We start from the raw sequence: 14,688 nt of genomic DNA, 5'->3' as shown, positions 1-14,688 counted from the left end.
TGTAAATAAAACCTCCTTTCGCTGCTTTTCATCTAATATTAGTTACCAGTCAACTGAGGCATTAAATTAAAGTTGCTGTAACTTTAATGATTTATAATAGCTGATTCTTTTTGGTATTTTTATGCCTCACTGAAGATTACTGCCTGTTTTATGATACTTATTTTTAAACAGACTTACTGAATACTGTTGTCTGTTTTATGATGCTTTTCTTAATAGCAGATTTAATACAACTAAAGCAATGTGACATAATAATCCATATACAGTATAGGAACTTGTTATCAGTGAAATATGTTTTATATTCCCTATATGGAGATATAGTAATGGTGTAAGCTTAGTTATGTTCATTATTTCTTTAAATGTTTGCCATTTGATTTAAAAGAATGGTCAAGGGAATTAGAATGCAACACAAATTGCTGTGAGTTAACCGAGCAAGTCTCACTAAATACGAAATTAAGAAAAGAGGATATGTTGGAAGAATAATATATTACTTTTAAATTTAAAAAATTTAGGGACACTTAGGTACTCATGATAGATACTAAGGGATAGACTAGACAGCAGAATTGACTAATGCTTGCTATTGACCTAATTGGTTATATGATCTTCATTCTTTATCATTTAGCGCTTGTATGATTTCACTTACTACCGTATATACTTGAGTATAAGGCGAGTTTTTCAGCACATTTTTAATGCAGTTTTGTGGTAAATCAGGTGCCTTAGCAGATATTCGGGTTGGCTGATACTCGAGTATATTCAGTGAGTACCTTTCCTGATAGTATTGTGCTATGCTGTCTGGAAGATGGAACTTAAATTCCTAATGAACAATTTTTAAAATGAGCCAGTAACAGCATGTTTTTTTTCCATGTTGTAGTCTCAGTCTTAACCCAGATATCTTGATTCTGCCATCAGAATTGCATATTGGAAATCTTAAGAAAGAAATATTAGAGATATATAATTTACATATTTCTCAAGGAATTCTGATTCATTGTGATCTTGTAGGACAGGGTAGAACTGCCCCTTTGAATTTCCAAGACTAACACTTTATAGAAGTAGAATGCTCTGTCTTTCTGCCACAGAATGGCTGGTGGTTTTAATCGCTAACTTTGCGGATCACAGCTCAATGACTACTGCACCACAATGCATTCCTTCTGATAAATTGCAATACGTGTCTGAATTTGATTCCATTGTTATTGAGTAAATTGACAGTTTTCTGAGACTGTACAGTTTTACTGGATAGAAAGCTTTATCTTTCTTCTGTGGAATGGCTGGTGGGTTTGAATTGACCTTGCCATTAGCAGGTCAAGGTTTCTTGGGCATCTCTTCGAGAGCTCCATTCCACCTCCCAGTAGGAATTAGTTAATTCTGCTTAATTGGTTTTTATAAAACTGTTGGTAAATAGACAAGTATGTGTGTACAGAAAGAACTTTAGGGTGCAGTGGATTATATTTTGGGTTGCTAACCACAAGGTCAGTAGTTCAAAACCATCAGCCAGAGTGATTTACTACAGTCTTGGAAATCTACCTACCTTAGTCGTACCCTCTCTTATAAGGTCACTATGAGTTATAATCCATGTGAGGCCAGTGAATTAGAATGTTTGAGATGCTCCATGGAAGAAAGATTTGGCAGTCAGCTTCTGTGAAGATTTACAGCCTTGGAAACCAAAGGAGGCAGTTTGCTACTCTGTTCTATAGAGTTTATGGCTCGAATGGACTAGACAGCAGATTTGGTTTGGGTTATATATGTAAACAACCATTTGACATTTCAACATTTTAAAATTTATGTAATTCAGTGATATAAATTACTATATTATATCAAGAAACTATCACTGTCTATTTAAAAATTTTTCTGTCACCAATAACAGAATAAACAATGACTCCCTTTCTCCCCCCTTCATATCACCACTATTGACTACTAAATAACCTTGGTCTCGATACATTTGCGTATTCAGGATACTTAATATAAGTGGAAACATGCAATAATTTTCTTTTTGTGATTGACTTATTTCACTCAGCATAATGTTTTCAAGGTTCAATTATGAGGAAATGGTGGGGGGGAGTGCACTTGACCTCTTGGGGCCTGGCCTCCTTTAGTTACACAAAGAAGGGTAATCTAATTCACACCAGCCTGAGGCCAATTGCCACTGGTGTCACTTCTTTCTCTCCATTCTGGCTTCTGAGATGATTTTCTTAAAACCAGAAAATGGCAAAACTGACCATTTTTGCCTGTTCCTTTGTGGTGGTAAGAGCCAGAATCAGCTCTGCGGCAGTAAGTTTGATTTGGAAGACATTATCAGTTCTTTTTTGTATGGAATTAACACTGAAAAACCAGACTGAACAGCTGTCAACTTGATTCTGATTCATAGAGACCCTCTGTGGCTGGCATCGAGGCTACCATGAACTCAGCCTGAGGAAAAAAACTGACATGATAAGAGGGGATAAATTATAAAGAAGAAAAGAGAATTTTGATTCTTTTACCAAGCCCTTAAATTAACTTTTAATCATTTTATTATCTTAACTTTTTGTCATTTCACTTTGTGATATTTAAAAAAAAGTAATGCCATTTTCAGTTGTTTCTCTTACATACTAATGTGTCTTAATTGATACTGATTTTTAGGGCCTGTCTCATAGAGGAGATGGTATTTAAATAGAGATGTGAATTATAAGAAAGATATACAATAATTGCAGTTTAGAACAGCATCACCCACTGCCTTGTAATCCATCCAATTCATCGAGACCCTGTAGGACACAGCTGAACTGCTCCTTAGGGTTTCCAAGACTGTAAATCTTTATGGGAATAGAAAGCCTCCTCTTTGTTGCAGAATGGCTGGTGGGTTTGAATCACTAACCCTGTGGTTAGCAGCCCAGTGCTTCATCCACAGCATCATTAAGGCTCCATTGTTGTGGATTAGAACTTATTATATTCTAGAAATGGAGAAAAAGTTGGTAGACTTACTTTCTAATGAGCAAGGGAAAGATTTATAAATACTTTTAAGTTTTTGGTTTATAATTTACTTTTATGTATATTATTTCATTTGATTTTTACAATTATATCAGGTTACACTATTATTGCTCTTATTTTATAGCTGGGTAAATGCTGTCCAATGGAATAGCCATTGATAAATTTTAAATAGTTTCTCTTTCTACAACCTTATTATATAAATCATATATATATATATATATATATATATATATGCCTCCTTGTTTTATAATGGTTTACTTAATTACTTCCCGCAGATACTGCATTTTTGTAAATTACTATTTTGTGGCAGCCCTCTATTCCACCCCTTCTCCCAATAGCATTTCTCACTTGAGTCTCTGTGTTACATTTTGATAATTCTCTTGGTATTTGAAACTTTCCTGATGATGTTGTACACATAATGGATTATAGTGTAAACGTAACTTTTAAAATGCACTTGGTTGTTGTTATTAAGTACCACCGAGTCTGCTCTGACTCATAACAACCTTGTGCACAACAGAATAGAACACAACCTGGCCCTGTGCCACCCTCAAATCGATGTTGCGTCTGAGCTCCTTGTTGCAGCCACTATGTCAGTACTTCCTGTTGAGTGTCTTCTCTATTTCACAGCCCCTCTTGGAAATGAAAATACTTTGTTTGAATTGTTTTATCATGATTTTTACTTTATTGCGGTTGTCTGGAACTGAATCTGCAATATCTCCAAGGTAAGCTTGTATCTTGTGTGTGCATACACAGACAGACACATGAAAGGCTTTAAGAATTTGTGGGAAAATGAAATTTGAAGGGAATTTTCCCATGAACTTTTTGTAGCCCTTTGTATATAGTTTCATGTACACACATATGTACATACACACGTATGTGCACACATCCAGAAAAATCACAAAACTGTATATTTTATACAGTTTATTTAAAGTTATTAAGATTGTCACTCTTTCTACAATATTAATTTATTTAGCGTTATAGGTACCGAAGCCAGTGCCTGATTTCCTGGTCCATTGAGTAGTATATACTAATCACATCAATAAACACAGTTTGGTGTGTTGTCATGAGTAACAGTTAAGAAGGTGAGAGAGATACTCCCGATAGACACTATAATGTGGTTTTGTGTCTGTACTACATAGCTAAGGAAATAAATTTCTAAGATTGGCTGACTTCAGTGGATTAATAGACTATTTTGTGCTTATGCGTTCAGGTTGTCCGGCATTTAAAATTCATATGTGCATACACTGTGACCTTACCAATAAGAAATGTGCAAGTAGGATAGATAACTATGCAAGTAATGAATGAAAATTGAATTTTATAATCTTGGTAGAAGCAATATGAAAAATTTCCTTTGCTTTCCTTCATCATTTTCTCATTCTACCTTTTTCTTTCCCTGTTTTTTTCTCCTTCCTTCTGTCCCATCTTTCCTTTCCCTATTTCTGTATTTCATTTCAATTAATTCCACTAAGTAAAAGTCAATTACAGTTAGTATTAAAGGGCCATTTTAATTTATGAAAAAATTTTAATTGCTTTTGTTTTATTTCTTTGTTACATTAATAAACAACTTTATATATAAACTTTCTTTCCATACAGGGAAGCGGACTCAATAGTAAGAGAAAAATTAAGAAATTCCATAATAATGCTTGATTTAAAAATTATTTGAAACCATATCTACGTTAATGAATATATAGTCTTAGGCACATGTTAATCTAGGATTTAATTGTTTTAGGCATATTTGCAGGATTCCTGAGGAGTCCTAATGGCGCACTGGTTAAAAAGTGCCTGATCACTACCCCAGAACAATTGGCAATTGAATGCAGCAATTGCTCCTTAGGAGAAAGTTGGACCCTGCTGTTTTTGTAAAGATTTATGTCCATAAAAACCCTATGGACAGTTCTGATTTGCCCTGTAGGGTCAGTTTGAGTCAGAATAAATTGGATGGCAATGTGTTTGACTTTTCTTAGCAAACAAAACTCTCAAACTCCTCACTGCTATTGAGTCACTTCTGACAGGGCAGAACTGTCCTTGTGGATTTCCAGACTGAAACTCTGTTGGTGTAAAAAGCCTCATCTTCTCATACCTGGAGGAACAGGTAGTTTTGAACTGCTACCCTCAAGGTTTTCTTATAGGGATATTTTAATGTAAGATGTTTGTGGTTCAAACTCATCCAGAAGGACTTAGGAAGACAGGCCAGGTGATCTTCTTCTTAAAGATCACAGGCCTGAAAACCTGTGGATGTAGTTCTACTTTGACGCACATGGGGTCTTTAAGAGTTGATGCTGGCTTGATGGCAACTGATTTTTTTTAAAGTAAGATATTTGTAGTTTATAATTGCTGATTATAAAAACGTTCTCTGAAAGTTTTATAATTCCCTTTACCAACTTGAAGATTCGTTTGTGTCATGTTTCTTTATATTGCTATTGTGTGAAGAAAACACATTTTAAAAATTTTAAATCACTTTATTGGGGCTCGTACAATTACAATCCATACATCAATTAAATCAGGCATGTTTGTACACACACACATGTTGCCCTTATTCTTTTCTAGACAGTTACTTTCCATTGAGCCCTTGGTATCAGCCCTTCCCCCCCACTCCCACCCTCACACCTCCCTGATAGACTGTACATGGTTGTTATGTTCATCTCGCACACCGACCGCTGTCTCCCTTCCCCCAGGTTTTCTGTTGTCCTTCCCCCTGTAGAGGCGCGTATGGTTATGTGTTGATCATTGCTTTCGGTTCCCCCTTTCTCCGTTCCTCTCCCCTTCTTCCCCCTACCCTTCTGATATTACTATTCCCACTCCTGTTCCTGGATTCTGTGTGTCATCAGCTCCCATCTCTTATCTATACCTGTGTGCATGTTCCGGTCTAGTCTGAACTGAGAAGCAGCACTGGGGTCATGGTAGTGGGGGGTGGGGGTGAGGAAGCCTCAAGGAACCAGAGGAATATAGTGTGTTTCATCGATGCTTTACTGCACCCTGGTGACACATCCCTTCACTGTGGCCTTTCTGTGAGGAGATTGTTCCACTGTCTACAGATGTGCATTGGTTCTCTGCTCCAGCCCCTCTCATTCTCAACAATATGTTTTTGTTTATTTATACTGCAATACACTGAGGTAGGGGATGGGCCCTCTAGCTCAGAAGAAACAAAGCCCATATGGAAGAAGCAGTTCAGCAGTGAAGCAACAAGTCCTCATGGAAGAAGCACACCACTGGTACGATCATGAGGAGTCATAGGGACCAGGTAAAAGGCATTATCCGACACATAACAAGAAAACATTTTTATAAAACAAATTTCAGTCCGTCCAATGAGAAAAAATAGTCTTTTCAACAAATATAGCCCTGGGACAACTGGATCTCCATGTAAATGGATAAAGTAAGACTCATACTTTATATTATAAACAAAAATTAATTCAAAATGGAAATATAAGAGCTAAAAGTACATATAAAACTCTTAGAAGACTACATCTTAGGGCTTTCAGAAGCTATATTTGTATAATGGATTCTTAGGTAAACCTGAGCAATCAGAGAAAAATAATTAATAAACTGTACTTCATTAAAATTAAATACTTTGGTGCATCAAGGGACAATCAAAAGAAATTGAAAAGACCACCTACAGAATGAGAAAAAACTGAGGAAACCATATATCCCATATTTGTAAGAACAAACAATGCTGAAAATGCAACAATAAAAGATTAATAACTCAATTTAAAAATAGATAAATGATTTGAATAGACATTTCTTCAAAGATATACAAATGACCAACAAGCACCTAAAGAGATGCTCAACATCTTGGGTCATTAGGAAAATGCTTATTGAAGCCACAGTGAGAGGCCACTTCATACTTACCAGCATGGTTATTATATGTAAAGACTGAAATAGCAAATGCTGGTTAGGATGTAGACTTCGAAACACTTGCCTGGCTGATGGGAATGTGGAATGGTGCAGCTGCTAGGAAAGCAATGTTGCAATTCCTACAAATGTTAAATTTATGAAGAAACTTCATAAAGCTCATGGGAAAGTAGAATGAAGATGTAATCTAACATTTCCATGAATATTTTATAGCCCTCTATCATGGAATCACCATATAAGACAGCAATTTTCCTGGGTTTATACCACAATGAAAAAAGAAAAAACCAAATGAATGGAAAGCAACTACATATATCATGAATCAACACACACACGTGTATAGCAATATTCATTACAGCTACAATAGCCAAAAAGTGGAAACAGCCGAAGTGTCCATTAACAAGTAAGTGGATAAATTGTTACTCATACACACACACACACACAATGGAATATTGCTTAGCCATTAAGAGAAGTCGTGATACTTGCTACCACAAGGATGGGCCTTAAACCATGTTTTCATACATTAGATTATAAAGAACAAATAGTGCATTATCCATCTTATAAGAAATATCTGAAACAGTCCATAGATACAAGAGAATATTGGTGGTTATGAAGGAGCGGTGGAGTTGGGAGAGATTAAGAAAGAAAGAAACAAAGAAAAGAGAATAAAAACAATGCCTAGTTGAAGAATTGTTTGTATATTGAAACAGGGCCGGACACACACTGACTCCTAAATACTACTAGACACACACACATTTGTGTGGTGTATGCATAAAATAGTTGTGCTTAACCTGTGTTACAGAATAATGACAAGCAAACATGTCATTTGCTACAGAGTTGTTTGCATTCAGAGTGACCCTGGGTGTAGTGACCCGTGTGTTTCAGAGCACTGTCGGCTGCAGTGATTGTAATGGTTGCCATCTTCCAGAAGCAGACCACAAGGCTGTTCTTGTGGGGTCCGGCCCACAGTTGAGAATAGGCCCAAGGAGCAGCACTCACAATTAATCCAGAGAAGGGGGCGCAGAAGCAAGAAGCGAGGGAGAAGAGCCCGGAGTTTATTCAACAATGGGTTTTTGTAACTTTTGAGGCGTGCAAGCCTCTCGTTAATCATATATATGAAACAAATGGGCAATGCACTGGTCTTGGCATGCCAAGCATTCAGAGGGAATGTTCCAGAGAGAGTACAGAGCACACAAGAGGCGGAGGAGCAAACATTCCTTAAGAGAAGTGACAAAGGGAGCAAATGTGAGATAAGCATACTTTTAACTGCTTGCTTGAGTCAAGGGGCCCTAGGACACAACCCAGCAGTTCCCAACCTGTAGGTCGTGACCCCTTTCAGGGTCAAAGGACCCTTTCACTGAGGCCGCCCGATTCATAAGAGTAGCAAAACGACAGTGATGAAGTAGCAACAAAAATAATTTTATGGTTGGGGGGTCACCACAACATGAGGAGCTGCATGAAAGGGTTGGGGCATGAGGAAGGTTGAGAACCACTGGGAGCGTTTATGGGGGCAGGTGTTCTGTGGAGAACCGACCTTTCTGGAATCTTAGTGTCCGAGGCTCTTTCTCTTATCTCTCACCACGGAGGCGTGCCTCACGCGAGAGATGGCGGGCCAAGCCCCCGAGTCAGTGCTGGGAGCAGAGCATGTAAAGGTCCTCGGTTCCCTACACCTTTTAGTGGATTTGAGGCATTCGTTAAATAGTTGAATAATATGCTACTTTTCTTTTTAATATTTATTTACACTGGTTAAAAATTGTTTGAAAGATTTTAAGTTGTAGGATTTATTATTTCTTGTAATTTAGGGAATTAGTGCTTTTTGAATATTTGTGATCATTCCTTTTGAGCTGAGAAACTGTCAGGCTGTGGTTTGTAATTATATTTTTAATTATTTGAATTGATTCTTACTGCTTCAAAATAATGTGAAAAATACCATTTTTGAATGTTTATGATATCTAGCAATTTTTTGAAATATTTTCATTAAAATTAAGAATGTTTATTATATTATGAGGATAATTCTTTCAATGAAAAGTATAACCCAGGCACCTATTTGACCATTCAATTAATAAGCAGTTTTTGATTATTAGCATTTTCAATTATATTCACAGAATGAGTATAGTTCAAACTTTCTCTGAAAAGTTTTTCAATAATATTAAAATATAATCAATGAAATATATCAATGAAATGCATTCATAGTAAGTATTCAGTTAGATAATTGTTTTCATATGTATGTTCCATGTATTTGTCACTCTGAAATATCCTTATTCCCCTTTTAAGTCCATCATCTTTTCTCCTGACAAACATTGATCTGGTCTCTATTGTGTGTATTGGTTTCTCTGTTCTGGAACTCACATAAATGGAATTGTACAATATGTGCTTTTGCTGACTAGACATGTTTCTTAATTTTGTCCCTGTCATGCATGTAAATAGTTTATTCCGTTTCCACTACTAATTTGAATTATATGAATTCCATGATTTGTATACCATTCACTTATTGGTAGAGACTTGGATTGTTTCAGAATTTTCTCTCATGAATGGAGTGACAGTGAAGATTCTGGTATAGGTCTTTATATGGACATACAAGGAAAGTTTCAAACAAACAAACAAAAACAACAACATATATATCTATATCTATATATCTATATATACACACACTCAGGTTCCAGTTCATATGCACAGACTTATTCCAAAGAAGAGGTGTGTCAACATGTCTCTGTGATCCATGTGGACAGCAGCAAACAAGTTTTCTCAGTAATACACTTGCCTTAATCTTATTGTGGTAGCTTCATAAAAAGAGTGTATGTAGGTTACTTTTCATTGCCATGGCAAAAAACAAATTTGAGATCTGAGCTACTACCAAATATATACTAAAACTCCATTGGACATCTTTTCAAGTCCCTGAAGCTTTGCAGATTATAGGAATTCTATTCCACGTAAAGCAACAGGTTTTGGATGGATCAATCCTTTTAAGGAAGGTAAAAAAGACCAAAAGAGGGAAGACTGTCAGTCTCCAGGAATGAAGAGATATTTAATGAAGTTCAGAAACAGGTGGAAGTGTTGGAGAGCTACTGAATTGGCCTCCAATGATGGTGTTTTTCAATTTTGAGCAAATACCGTGGCACCAGCAAACTGTCTGCTCAAAGGGTGCTACAAGTGCTGTGCTAAGACCAACCAGCCACGTGCCCGCCATTCCACTGGTCTCTTAGGAAGGATTGAACCCAATAAAGGTGATTTTGTGGAATGAATTTTAAGGGGGGTGAGTCCTAGATTTACCAAAATGATCCACGGAGCTGGATCCAATCAGAATAGTGGCTGCTGCGGGCATCTGCTGGGCCAGTTGTATTCAGGAAGGAGGAGGTTAGCTCAGAAAGTTTTGGTGACTGCTTTCAGGGGATTCCTTTGCCGCCGCCCTCACTGGTCCCCTACCCCCCCCCCCCCCCCAGTACCAGCAGCTTCAGCAATGGCAGCACTGGCAGCTAGGGTACCTGAAAATGGGCTCCGTGTAAGGATTTAATATGGTGTTTGCACAACATCCTGTTTCACAGGACATATGTGGACATTAAGCTTCATAGACCTTTATATAAAGTTTATGAATAATTATAGTTGAGTCAATAAAATAATGTTTTCAAAAATTATTTTATTGGAGCCTCATACTAAAATAATGTTAATGTCACAGCATTAACATTTATTGCAAGCTAATAATTTGCTACATGGTGTACTGAGATTGCTGTATTTAAGCCTCTCTAGGATTCACTAAGAGACATGCTATGTATTTTCCCCAACTTACACATAATGGAATTGAGATTCAGTTAGGTGACCTCGCTCTGATACAGTACTATAACCAAGATTGTAGTATAGGTACTGCTGATTTTAGCACTTTAAAAAAGTTTTTCTTGTGATTTGGGCATGACTTTCCATTTAACCATTTATGCACCCTGTTTTGTGACACTGATTGCATTTCCCACAATGCAGTAGCATTCTTTCCATTTCTTCTCTCTGTACATCATTTCCATTTGCCTTTTTTTTTATTATCTCTCTCTGCCTTCTGAGCTTTATTCCTGAGCAGATTCTACCCTTTTGATCTTGTATGGCTGATTGTTTTAAGTAGCGTACCCTCCCTGGGGTTACTGTTCATCCTGCCATTTGGCTTAAAGTTGAGCCAGAGAGCCAAGTTCAGTTCCAGGTTTGAAGAATGTCTAAGGGCCATAGTCTTGGGCAGGCGTCCTCAAACTACAGCCCGCAGGCCACATGCAGCCCACTGAGGATATTTATCCGGCCCGCTGGGTATTTTTGCCCTGTTTATTGTTTTACTTCAAAATAAGATATGTGCAGTGTGCATAGGAATTTGTTCATAGTTTTTTTTTTTAACTACAGTCTGGCCCTCCAATGGGTCTGAGGGACAGTGAACTGCCCCCTGTTTAAAACATTTGAGGACCCCTCGTCTTGGGGGTTCCACCTGAAAGCCTGGCCTTTTTTCTGTGATTTTGAGTTTTTTATGTTTTCTCCCAGTGTGTCCAGGGCTTTCTGTTGTGATCGCTTTCATAGCAGTAAGCATTGGCAGCGAGACCCTAGTAGTTCTGTCTCACAGTTAGGGATGTTGGGTCCTTTGTTTGTTACAGTCTGTCTTTGACTTGTTTCGCGTCTCTTTGCTCCAGACTGGAGAGACCAATAGTTGTACCTTAGATGACCACTTCCAAACTTAGGATCCTAATCACTACTCATCAAAGCAGGACTCTCTTAAGACATTTGGAGTCCCCGAGGCGGTGATTCTGAGCTTTCAGGCCCAACAGCTCATACCCTCAAGGTGTTTGGTTGGATGGAAGAAGTTTTCATATCTGCACTCCCTGTATGTGCTTTATTATACACGGATACATCAAAGAGTATTGTAATGAATCATAGGAACCTATATTAAACAAAACTATCAAGACGTAAAGCTGTTATTTCTTAGCATATCTCGTTCTATACCAGGGGATGTCAAAATGTTCGTGGAAAATAGTTAAAAGACAATGAATTTTTCATCTGACCTTCTACAGTCTCCTTGCACACACTGTAAGGCAGTATTTCCATCATTTTAACTCTTCCCTGAAGCATTTTGTGCTATTCTATTGATACTACATCAAAAGGGCAATTTTAGCAGCCTTGAGGGACTTAAATTCAGTTCCTTTTAAATGACTCTTTGAGTTTGGAGAACAAAGGAAGTCTGAAAGGGCAAGACTGGGCTGAAGGGTAGAGGGGGTAAGGTTTCTGCAGGAACTTCTCATAAGACATCTCTTATTACCTGTAAGGAATGAGTAGGTGTATTGTGTTGTGGTTGGGCGGGGTGGGCAGGGATTCCTCTGTAACTTCCCTGGCCTTTTCTCATGAATGCAGGTTTCAATTTTTTAAAATCAGCCCCTATGTGTCCTGTGTCCTCTGAAGAAATTCTAGCAAGATTACCCCTGTGGAACCCAACAGTTGCTATAACTTTTTGAATTCTTTTTTTCCCCTCCCGTAGTTCAATTATTTTGATCTCTGTTTTTTAAAATTAATTAATCAGTCATTTTATTGGCAGACTCTTATAAATCTTGTGACGATCCATCATCAGTTGTATGAAGCACACTTGTACATATGCTACCCTTAACATTTTCAAAACATTTTCTTTCTACTGGAGCCCCTAGTATCAGGTCCTCTTTTTCCCCCTCCCTCCCCCACTCTTACACCCTTGTGTGTCCCTGGTCAATTGTATATTATTGTTGTTATTTTATATCTTATACTACCCATTGTCTCTCTTCACCCACATTTCTGTTATTTGCCCTGCTGAGGAGTGGGCTATATATCCAACCTTTTAGGTTCCCCCTTTCTCCCCTCCCCCAGCCCGCCTTCTCACTCCCCTACCTTCATGATATCCCTACTCCTACTACTGTCCCTGAGGGTCTTATCTGCCCTGAATTCCTTGTGTTGAGAGCTCTTATCTGAACCAATGCATGTACTCTGGTCTAGCTGGATTTGTAAGGTAGAACTGGGTCATGGTAATGGTGCGCAGAGGAAGCATTCAGGAACTAGAGTAATGATGTGTGTTTTGTTGGTGCTATACTGCACCCAGGTTGAATTGGCCCTTCCTTGTAACCTTTCTATGGGGGTATGTCCAATTGTCTGCAGATGGTTTTTGGATCTTCACTTCAACCCCCCTCATTCACATCGATATAATTGTCTGTTTTGGATCTTTTGATATATGATCCCGTCGACACCTCATGATCACACAGGTTGATGTGCTTCTGTCATGTGGGCTTATTTGCTTCCCTTTCTAGATGACTGTTTCTTTAACACTAAGCCTTTAAGACCCTAGATCAGGGGTCTTCAAACTTTTTAAACAGGGGGCCAGTTCACTGTCCCTTAGACCCGTTGGAGAGCCAGACTATAGTTAAAAAAAAACCAACAAACTATGAACAAATTCCTATGCATACTTCACATATCTTATTTTGAAGTTCAAAAAAACAAACAAACCGCCAAATGGAGCAAAAACACCCAGCAGGCTGGATAAATGTCCTCAGTGGGCTGCATGTGACCCATGGGCCATAGTTTGAGGATGCCTGCCCTAGGTGGCATATATTTTGATAGCCAGGCACCACCCACTTTCTTTACCACATTTGCTAATGTACCCATTTTGTCTTCAGTGATCCTGTCAGGAAGGTGAGTATCAAAGAGTGCCAGATTATTAGAATAAAGGGTTATTGTGTTTAGGCAGCCTTGAATAGAGGTCCCAAGTCCATCTTAGTACTTAACATATAAATATATTTACATTGGCCTCTATCTCTTTCATTATAAGTTAATATAGTTACATATATACATGCCTATAGCTACACCACTATAAATAGCTTTTGCTTCCTACTTATTTTTCTCTGTTTCCTTTCACCTTCCTCCTGTCCCACTTGAGTTGAATTCTGCCTGGACTTTGCCTTTGAAGTCTTCTTGACCTTCCTTAAAATGCTGGGTCCATCTAATAATTGTAATTTTATGTGGGACAGCATTCCCATAAGCTTGTTGTAACGCTTCAAATGATTTGTGAATATGCACACTTGAATTTTGTTAAAATTTGATGTTAGTTCTGACCTCAAAATCATTTTTCCATGGCATAAAAAGCATCCCTTTTTTCTGAAAGAACCCTAATGAGCCTAAGTCAAAAGAACATTCCCGGGAGTGTCTTTAGTGCTGTGCAGTGGGTGAGCAGAATCAACCTAGGGTATCTTGGGATATTCCAGGAACCCAGGCTAGGGGCCATGGAATGCTGGGACACTGAATCCCGGAACTTTGGGGCACATGGCATGCTCTGGAGGCTGCACTGGTGAGATCCCATATGGGAACCCTACTGTGTTAATTGGACTCTACCTCAGACACACTTGTAACCTGAGGACCTAAGCTGGAAAATGCAAGGTATCTGAGGAAACAGAAGACAGCTGTACCAAGAGCCGTGTATTGTTGGTTGGCAGACATACAAGGTCTTGCTACATCAACACACCCTGTGTGCATTAAATCTGTTCTTCAGATGGTGTCTAGATTCTGATGGGATATACTCAAGGTTATATATTGGTTTTGTGGATTTGTTTACATTTTCTTAACTAAAACTTGAACTAGTTGCATGCTTTTGAATTAATTCTCATTCATAATGACCCTGTATGATGGAATAGAACTACTCTTATGGGGTGTCCTAGTGTATAATCTTTTTGGAAGCAAATAACCAGGTCTACTGGTGAACTTGAACTGCTGGCCTTTCATTTAGCAGCTGAGTGCTTAAATACTGCACCACCAGTGATCTTTAGTTTTTTTATATTATATGATTTCATTAGGGGTCAAGTGCCCATCATATTTCATCTTGTATTTACAAACTGGTTTTTCCCTTTTCTCCTTCTCCTC

General features: G+C 38.1%; 1 protein-coding gene across 7 annotated transcripts in view; it reads left to right on the top strand.

Annotated features, from left to right (window-relative positions):
- FUT8 (fucosyltransferase 8) overlaps positions 1-14,688 on the top strand; it is a 286,681-nt gene that overhangs the window by 102,320 nt on the left and 169,673 nt on the right. Inside the window, exon 4 of one of the 7 annotated variants that reach the window (XM_075532155.1) lies at positions 3,583-3,677. The exons of the other annotated variants lie outside the window; for them this stretch is intronic. The gene's annotated coding sequence lies outside the window, so the exon portion shown is untranslated. The remainder of the gene's footprint in view (positions 1-3,582; positions 3,678-14,688) is intronic. 7 annotated transcript variants of the gene reach the window in all.

Source organism: Tenrec ecaudatus, chromosome 14 (genome assembly GCF_050624435.1).
Source record: "Tenrec ecaudatus isolate mTenEca1 chromosome 14, mTenEca1.hap1, whole genome shotgun sequence".
Lineage (NCBI taxonomy): Eukaryota > Metazoa > Chordata > Mammalia > Afrosoricida > Tenrecidae > Tenrec > Tenrec ecaudatus.
This window is presented reverse-complemented; position numbering and strand designations above follow the sequence as displayed.